The 9,763-nt window shown below is 44.1% G+C and overlaps 1 long non-coding RNA gene across 1 annotated transcript; it reads right to left on the reverse strand.

Annotated features, from left to right (window-relative positions):
• Nucleotides 1-1,123: 1,123 nt before the first annotated feature.
• LOC144983670 (uncharacterized) lies at nt 1,124-8,468 on the reverse strand. Its single transcript, XR_013647435.1, has 3 exons — nt 8,224-8,468; nt 4,038-4,203; nt 1,124-1,375 (listed from the first exon to the last, which is right to left on the reverse strand). It is a non-coding gene; the product is annotated as an uncharacterized LOC144983670 (long non-coding RNA).
• Nucleotides 8,469-9,763: the final 1,295 nt, after the last annotated feature.

Genomic DNA, 9,763 nt, shown 5'->3' on the forward strand with positions numbered 1-9,763 from the left:
TACCAACGGCACCGGCGAGCACTCCACAATGTCATGACATCAATCAGAGACGCTGACAGTACGGTGGGCTTCTCCATGGACGGCAGCATCTGCGTCTGAATGACAGCCGCCCTCAGCGGGACGCTCTGTGGTCCAGTTTGATGACCTTTGGTCCAGCACCGGTCCAGATGAGTCCACAGGACGTGAACTTCAGTCGCTGTTTTCCAGCATGTGTCCATGAATAATCAACTGTTTTACTGTAGTTAATGAACGGCTGCAGAGAGTACAGTTACTACTTAAAAGTCCAGTTTATTAATACTTAGAGATCAGTAGTGATTCATTTTTACTTAATTACATTTACTTTAAGAGGTTTTATACTTTATATTTTATACTCCATCCTTTTTACTTCACTTACTTTACAAGACATATTTAGTGAAAGTAAAGTTACTTTTTCTAGAACTTCAGACACCTTTCCTGCCATTTTCCTCCTTTCAAAGTACCAGTTGTACTAACTAATGTCAACTCATGTTTAGAACTTGTATTTCTCCAGGTGGGAGACTCCTTCAGGACCACGGCCAGCAGCTTCATCCCTGAGGGGGTCACTGCCATCTGGGACGGGCTGGTGGGGGACTTCATGGCTGCACCTCCTGCAGAAGACTGGAGCTCCACAGCAGAGGACGTCCATCAGAGGAGGACGTCCATCAGAGGAGGACGTCCATCAGAGGAGGACGTCCGTCAGAGGAGGACGTCTATCAGAGGAGGACGTCCATCAGAAACTCATAAGAATATATAAGTAGAAGTATGAGAAGTTTTCCCAGAGAGGAGAACCAAGGAGGGGGGAGGACAGGGGGGCTAATCTGTGGTATGTGTGCAGAATCTACTGATCCTTGTACTTGCTTTTATTTTATGAACATATTAATAAATGATCCAGCTGAGAGATTCTTTGAACCATTTTGTCTGTAGAAGATTCAACATTGAATAGAAAATCTAAACATTCAGATAATGAACAAACCACCCACCCTCCCCCGCCCCCTCCAAGCATGAAAATAAGACAGAGAATAAAAATAATATTGACATAGATCAGAAGACCACAGACACAAACTCAACCTGGTAATCTCTCTGCAGAGATCCTCAGATCTCCTCCTCCCCTTTAATCCCACGTCTGTCCTGCTTGACACATGTAGCGTGTCTCTCATGAGGACTCGGTCAGAGAACTGGCTACATTGCACGTCTGTCTTTTCTCCACACCTTCTCTCTGCAGAGATCCTCAGATCTCCTCCTCCGTTCTCCAGTTTCTCCTGATTTCTTCCCAAACTCTTGGTTGGAGCCCGGCTGGGTTTAAAGGAGAACATGCAGTGGGAGCTGTCCGGATGGTGGTGCTGAAACCTTCTGGAGGCTGAGACACAAAGACATCAGCTTGAAATGTTGAGCATGAAATCAGAAATCCAGTGAATGGATGACAGAGAAAGACGTTCAACATGAAGGAAGCTTTGTGGGACATGTTCCAAACACTGATTGGACAGAGAGCCATGACTCACCTCTCTGGCCAATCAGAGCGCTCCACCAATGTTCTAATTTCTTCATTAAACCTAATATTCCAACCAAGCTGTCCAGCATCAGCTGTTCTGTTGTGGAGGCGTGTTGATTGGTGAGGCTGAACTACGTCTTTGGACCTAAACTGTGATGAGACACATTTCCATTCCAGCTGACATCCTTTCTGTTCAGCATTAGATGGAGAAATATGACCATCAGAACCTCTGAAGGTTCTGGTTCTAGATTCTAAAGGTGAAACTCGTGTGCTGTGGTGAAGTGACCACTAGATGGCAGCATCTTATTGTATCTTCCTGCATTGTTTGGACCAGAGGCCACGCCTTTTCTTCCTGCAGTTGGTTTGAAAACTGAGCCCCAGTAGAGGGCAGCACAGGATGGAGGACGAAGAAAGAAGAACAGTTTGAAGTGGAGCACAGAGAAGGCCGTCTGCTTACCTTTGCTGCACCTGTCCTGTCCTATGCTGATGATGCAACGCTTTATTTAAAGAGATCATATTCATACATGTCATCCTTTTCCGTGTAATTGGTAATGCATTTAACGATGGTCTGTTGTTTATTTAGTGTTGGGATCTGACATGAATAATAAAACAGCAGACGAGGCTCGCAGTAGCTCTGCCTCAACAAACAGGGCGCCTTTTTTCTTAAATTAATTCTAGTGCAGAAATGGTGGACGTAATTTCATTCAAAATGTCTCATAGGTGGTCTTCCATTAAAAAGGAAAGAAATAAATGTCAGCAGACCAACGCTGGACCAACACATCATTATGGTGGACTGAGAAACCGTCTGATAAAGCTAGAAGATTAAAAAAAGACGACTTTAACACTAAGTTCACAGAGGTTTGTGTCCAGAAGGAGATGAACATGGACTTCATTCACAAAGTTAGATATATGTTAGAAATACTGTATATATATCAGAGATCGTGTCTGAAGACGCGTCCATTTCCAGAAATTAATGGACGACACTGAAGCCTGGACAATCTGACGCTAAACAGAGGACGATTAGTTAATTAAGAAAATGTGACTTAACTGCATCTTTGCTTTTGTTTCTCTGTTGTTTTCAATGCATTTCATCATTTCATTTGAAAAATCTGTGTGATTTTTATATTGTAATGACTGCAATTAATACTTGAAATCGATGAATCAATCAAACCAAACAACTGTGTGTTTTCTGTTTGCAAATGAACATCTAGAAGTGTTTTTTAACTATGGATATAATGCAGGCCAGCCTGGCTGCCCGTATATAGACACGCGTCACATGGCTTCATTATTACTCACCTTCCTACAGCAGAACATCCTTAAAGTATCTTACTAACGAAAAATGCCAACAATTTATCACAAAATCCTTTTTCTGCTGTAGAATCAAACAGAACGTCTGTTTTTAAAACATCCGGGGGGGGGGGGGGGGGGGGGGGGGGGCAGGAGAACTTTGTTTATGTTGATCAAATATTTACCCAAAGATCTTTGCTTCCTCCAAATAAAAGTGTGTTTTTAATCAGGTTTTAGTTAAATAAAATAAAAAATGTTTACAGGAAATCCTTATGTAACCTGGATATGACTAAAAAGCAGAAACCCGGTTGATGACGGATGTTATCAGGTGAGATGATCTGAGGGATGCAGGAAGAAAATACTGAATACTGGAGAAGAAACGGGTCATCTGTCAGCAAAGTCAGCGTTACGTCAGCCGGGACAGAGGGCGTCTTTAAAGGAGGACTTCTTCAGCTTTGGCCAGAAGACAGCCTTCCTCATCTTCATCAGCTTCATCGTCAAGGAGGACCGGAGAGCAGGTAAGTCAGAAATTACATCAGTTTATTGTTCTGACTCCTTTATTTTATGATTAGAGAAACATTTTCCACCAGATTTTGATGATATTTACCTTGTTTTTTGGAAATAAATATATTTTACTGTAAAAGCTTTTGACCAAAATGGTTTTTTACTCGTTTGTTTTGCTTTTACCAAACTGTGAGATCAGGATCAGCTTCAAAAGTGAACTGAGATAAAACTGCCCAAATGTTGCTGTAATGAATACTGTGGGGAGAAGGAGCCCGGGCCTCCTGGAAAAGGTTCTGGCTGTCTGCCTCCTGGGCCCCCCCGGCCTCCCGGGCCCCCCCTGCAGGAGCGCTCTTGCTGTCGAGCAGGAGGACTCGTCAATCCTTTTGTCACCGTGCCACGAGGCGTGCTGCGTGCCGCCACACGTTTCAGCGCGTGAAAAAATGTAAACTGCATGTTTGTGATGACAGGAGACCGGCTGCCGCTCGTAAAAACATCTGCGTGGATGAACGGCGCCGATCTGAACTGTAGTTTGTTCCGTTTGCATTCAGAATTTTTATGAGGGTTCCAGAAAAACACCACTTTTGTCAACTTTAACCTGGAAGGAGCCCGTTTTTCAGCTTGAACTGCTTCTGACTCATTCAGTAGAAGTTTGTTTTTCAGAATACAACATCTGTATTATTTAAAGGTTCTTTCTTCTGGAGCTCCAGAAGGGGAATCAACGCGCCGCTGGCGGTCTGACCTGCTGAGTCTGGTAAACAGAAGAGGTGCAGAGTGAGGCCTTTCTGCAGAAATGGATGAGCAAACACCTCATGCTGATTCCAGTGACGCCCTCCCACCTGCAGACAGTCAGTCTGAAGATGGCCACAGTGGAGGAGGTGGCCGACACAAACATTCTCCTCACATTTCTGCAAAAAGACATGAGAGAAAATGTTAGAGTCCCACTTTTCCACGACTCTTTCAGAATCAGAATCAGAATCATTTATTATCATTCTGCAGTGCACAATGACATTTTTTCCAGCAACTCTCTACCAACAATATAAAAAGGAAGAATTACATAAAATAAGGATAAGGAGCTATATAAGACATAAATACTGTACAGTATAGTGGGGTGAATATTGCACATGAGTGGGTATTCCACATATGGAATGAATATTGCGTACATAGTTTTTCAGTACAGTCAGAGCATTGTCAGCTGTGTGCTGACAGGAGTTAGTGGGTTATGTTAAGTCTGGGGGGGGGGCTGTTGTTGACACAGTTGTGTGGTGGGGAGTGTGTGTGTGTGTGTGTGGGGGGGGGTGGATGGACCTCACTGCTCTTGGGAAGAAGCTGTTCTTCCGTCTGTTCCTGTGGGTTCTGATGCTCCTGTATCTGTTCCCAGAGGGAAGAGATACAAACAGGTTATGTCCTGGGTGGGTGGGGTCTGAAGCTATACGACCAGCCTTCCGTTGGACCCGGCTGTCGTACACTGAGTTGAGTTGTGGGAGAGGTCCTCCCACAATCTCCTGTGCGGTTCTCACCACCCGGGCCAAGTCCTTCCTGTCTTGAGCGGTGCAGCTCCCGTACCACACCGTAGCACTCAGACAGAGGATGCTCTCTATGGTTGCCCTGTAGAAGTTCCCCAGAAGTTGAGATGAAAGTCCTGTCCTTTTAAGCTTCCTGAGAAAGAAGAGTCTCTGCTGAGCCTTCTTCACCTGGTGGGATGTGTGCAGCGACCAGGTGAGGTCAGATGTGATGTGGATTCCCAGGAACTTGATGTGGTCCACCTGCTCCACCTCCTCCCCGTTAATGAGGAGGGGGGTGTGTGCCACCTTTCTAGTCCTTCTAAAATCCACAATGATCTCTTTGGTCTTGGAGGTGTTCAGGATGAGGTTGTCAGCACACCATCCTGTCAGGTGCTGAACTTCCTCTCTGTAGTGAGTCTCATCATTGTTGGATATGAGACCCACAATGATGAGACTCACTTCTTTGCTCTAAAACAAACCTTCACTTGGACTAGAACAGCTTTTATCTGCTCATAAATGAAGGACCAAAAACAAAACCCAGAGACATGAGAGCTGTAAACTTCAAACGTTTTAATAATAAGTATAATAATAATTTTCTAATTATAAGGCGCCTTTCTGAGCACTCAAGGTCACCGTACAACAAATAAATAGTAAATATAATGCAATGAGGAGTTAAATCATCAACCATTTAAATACACACACATTTAATACGTATAGACATGAATAAGTTCTTGTTAGAGTGAAGAGCAACTGAAAGCTCTGCTTTAACTAAATACTAAGAAGGAACATTTAAAAAATTAATAAGATCTGCAAACATGTGATTTTGATAACATCAAAAAAGTAACACAACCTGATTGTCTGTTTACGACAAACTCCATTGTTTCTGTTTGCTTTCATAAATTTCCCCATTCCTCTCATAATTCTATGTTTGTCATTTCAAAACTAACCTCCCCAGAGGGAGGGGGGAGGAAGTGTGGGGGGTATCTGGCACAGAGGAGCGTCTTCCTTGGAAGCTGACAGCGGCCTCTGGAATTGCAGGATTGTCGTCTTTAATTGTTTCCTGTCAATGTCACGTCCATCAAGATGAGAGGATTAGCCTGCAGATTTCTGATGAAGCTGTTTGTTCCCACAAGTCTGACTTTCTGCAGAAAGGATCAAGTTTCTGTCCTGAAAGGCTTTGATTCCAGTCAGCTCTACTGCAAACTCAGTTTCTGGATCGGTTTCACATCATTTGGTATCAAATCTGAGGAGTGTCAGTGTAGAACTATCATTCAGTGTTCAGATTTGTGAGAAGTGTTGACATTTAACCTGTTTATGTTTTTAAACACGTTGTTTATGCGTCTCTTTTTTTAAATTTAACATGCAATTTGAATTGTTGCCATTCTATGCAGATGATCTCATGTTTTGTGTTGAGTTATTCATCTGGAAAAACTTGTTTGTTGCTCCTTTCATTCTATTTGCACGCTGGCAAACCATCTGTGGTGGTGGTGGGGGGGGGGTCTGTCCACGGACGCGTTCTGGACCCGAGCAGCGGCTGAAGAAAAGGTTTCAGGCATTAAAAACATGCAACCAGAAGCCAAGAAGAAAGACGACACGAACGCGTCTGATGGGACTTGGATCTGAGAACATTTTAGTTTTTCTGACGGCCGTCTTCTGCTCCAAACAGAAGTCAGGAGGATTCTGGCAGAGATGCTTGCGGTTCAGAAATATGTCCTAGGCGTTTATCGGCTTCCCCTCGGGTGGCACGCAGCCTGGCACCCAAACACCAGAAAACAAAAGAGTTTGTTGGAAACAACACAACATTGTGCTGTGGTTAAGCCAAGATAATATCTCTTAATAATCCTAATTAGTTCTCAGAGTTCTCTTTGAGGCGGATCTGGTTTGTCCTGATGGCATCGCTGACAAACAGGATCAGAAAAATAAAAACAAACTTTGTTATTTACGTCTTCCAAAGAGATCGTCTGCTGCTCGACCCTTTCTAAGCATGAAACATCCATTCATCCATATTCAAAGTGTCTTTTCATGATCATTCTGTCGCTTTTAGACAGAGTAAAGAAAAAACAGTGTTGTTTTCTAGGACTTAGTTTCTTCAGAGCGACAGGAGTTTAAAAGAGAATGACCTCTGAGTTGTGAGCAACCCCGTACCCTCTTCCCATCACCCATTACCCAGAGCTCTGAGGGGGGAGTTCGTGTGTTTCCTGTCACATTTTCAGTCTGCATTATTTCATCTGCTCCTGATTCATAACGATTTGAATAAAGAAACACTCAGAAATGCAGTTTTAAGCCTAATTTTCTTTATAAACAAAAACACCATTTCTACACTGTCATCTAAACACAAAGGTGGGGGACGACACACTAATCTTATTTAACGTTAATGTTTATTGCTGTTGTTTTTGGGGGGGTCTGATGTATTTCCTGCTCCACTTCACAGCTGCTTTCAGTTTTAATCTTCCAGCTGCTCCCTGTGAGGTCATCAGTCTGTTTCACAGTTTGGGTTTCTTGGCTCAGGTTTTTGTTTTGTCGTTTTCTGAATTGTAGCCGGCTGAATTCCTGTTTGACAGTTGATCTCCTGCAGTTTGGTTCTCTAAAAAAGCAAAAACCCAATCCTGAACATGAAAAAGCCATAGAGTGTGGAAACACAAGAAACTGCTCTGAAGGAACATCAATGAAAAAGCTTTTATTTTGAAACTCCTCCCCATGTTCTGAAGTGAACACAGTTTTTTATGGTCCTTATGAACCATCAAACTAAACTTGTGTGAATGTCTTAAACATGAATTAGGAGGAAAAAGTTGAAGTTCTGCAAAGAAATGCAGATTCAGTAAAGCTCAAAAGCCGTTTCATGTCGTCTTTACATTACATAGAACTTTTCAATCTTTATTTTTATTGAACTTAATATATTTTTAGATTCATATATTACTGTAAGGGTGCCAAAGGGCTTTACAATAAAGAGATCAAATTCATTTAAAACCAAGAACATGAAATTCAACAAACAACATCATAAAATTGCAAATGGTAATAAAATACATGAAAGATGGGAAAATACTCAAATTCTCTGAATGTTTTTTTACAGCTTGTGTTTTTTTAGTGCATGTTTTTCCGTGATGTTTGTATGTTTTTCTACATTTTACACGGAAACTCATTGATCTTCACTGAAGCATCAATTTTTACAGAAGAAAACAAAAATGTCGGTTATGAAAGTTTGTAGCTTCAGATCTTTATGTCAGATTTCTGTTTGTTCTGACTGATGAGTTTTTGTTCAAAGCCACGCCCACTCGCCGCCGCGAAGCACACAAAACTGAAACAGAATAGAGACGGCAGCAAAATAAATAACCTTATCTGATGGTAACCATGGAGACCAGAGCCGTCTGGAAGACGTTTTGTCTGCACATTCCATGAGGATCATTCTGGTTAATATTTCCTCACCTGCAGATCCTGACCGCTTCTTTACGTTTGCTTCAGACACAGAGGCATGAACATCGTGGCCGTTCTGCCCTGAACATGGAGGAACTTCCTGCTGGCGTCCTGATCTGCAGGCAGAAGCGGCTCCGTCTGATGTTTGACCTCCTCCACCAGCAGCTCCAGATCCGTCAACCGTCTCTCCTTTGGACGGTGAGGAACGTCTGACGCAGAGACGACGCCCCCCCCTAACCAGACGGCCTTCAGGAGAGACTGTTCTCATCGAGCCTTATGCGCATTCACACTGTGCGTGTGCTGCGTGTTCAAGAACACGCTAAGAATGTACACGGTGTTCACTCGAGAATTCTGTAACGGTTGGTATGTGTTTTAAAAAGGACACTATCCATACATCGCTACCGAGTCCCTGATTGGTCAAACTAGTTCAACATCAACGGCGGCGCGTTTTGGACGTAGAGCCAGTTCTTAAAGGGATGTAAGAACTTCCATCGGTCATCCAAACAGTTTCAGTCAAAGGGCTAGAACCAGCAGTAAGCCGAGGACGGTGTAGACGTAGCGTTACAGAAAAAGACGCAACCTTTGAGCTGACTGGAAACAGCCAGGAACTACCTGTGTGTCTCACGAGCACTCGTGGACCACGTGCACGCCCCGTGCGTGCAGCATTCGTGCGTCAGGACGCCGTACGACAGCATCTCCCGTACGTCCTGTTTCCATTAACCTTATGAATACTTCATCCGTACCTTTTACCTTTGATGTGTCCGTACGGGCCTCCAGGGTTCCTCAGGCACACCTGGGCCAGAGGCGGTCCTGGCTAGTCTGATGCCCCGGGATGAAACCCTGGACTGTTCTGTGGAGGGTCGTGGAGAGGAGAGGCTGTCTCACGGGAGCACAGGTGTGTCTTTCAGTGCTCTTGAGGCCCATACGACCCCCTCAAGGGACGTCGTGAAAACAGAACGCACCATAGTCGTGCGTGTGGTGAGTGTATCAGAAAGCATATGTACAGATAACAGAAGTCACACACACTTTTGTGGTACAGGTGATGCTGTCGACCGCTGTCCTTACGCCTGGTTCTAGTCAGGTGTGAGTACAGACTACAGTCCTCACTTCCCCTACGGGTCGTAGAAGAATTCACTACCAGCCGTCGCTGCAGCACGACCGTAGACAACCATGCGTGAACATTTTCCCTCCATGGCTTCCCTGAGCGGTCTGCGACCTGGTAACTTCTGATCATTTGACCTGCAGACGGCGCGTATCCACGGCTTCAGCGCTCACTGCAGAACGCCGCCGCTCAGGCTTGGAGCTGAAACAGGAAGTGAGTCATGTCAGTAAAGGAGAGCATGAGCTCTGCGGGTGGTTTGGCTGCTGGCCAACATTTCCCTCATAGTTTTATGTCACTAATGACAACAATGAATGTAATGGTGATGCTTAAGACTATTATTCCTGTTCTCACACAAAAACACACAAACATTGACACACGAGGAGACCCCCAACCAGCCCCCACCAGTAAAAACTGTTAGGAAAGATGGTCTTTGAAGCTTTATCTCCTCAC

This window comes from Oryzias latipes, chromosome 2 (assembly GCF_053564925.1).
Source record: "Oryzias latipes strain Hd-rR chromosome 2, Olatipes_Hd-rR_3.1".
NCBI classification, from domain to species: domain Eukaryota; kingdom Metazoa; phylum Chordata; class Actinopteri; order Beloniformes; family Adrianichthyidae; genus Oryzias; species Oryzias latipes.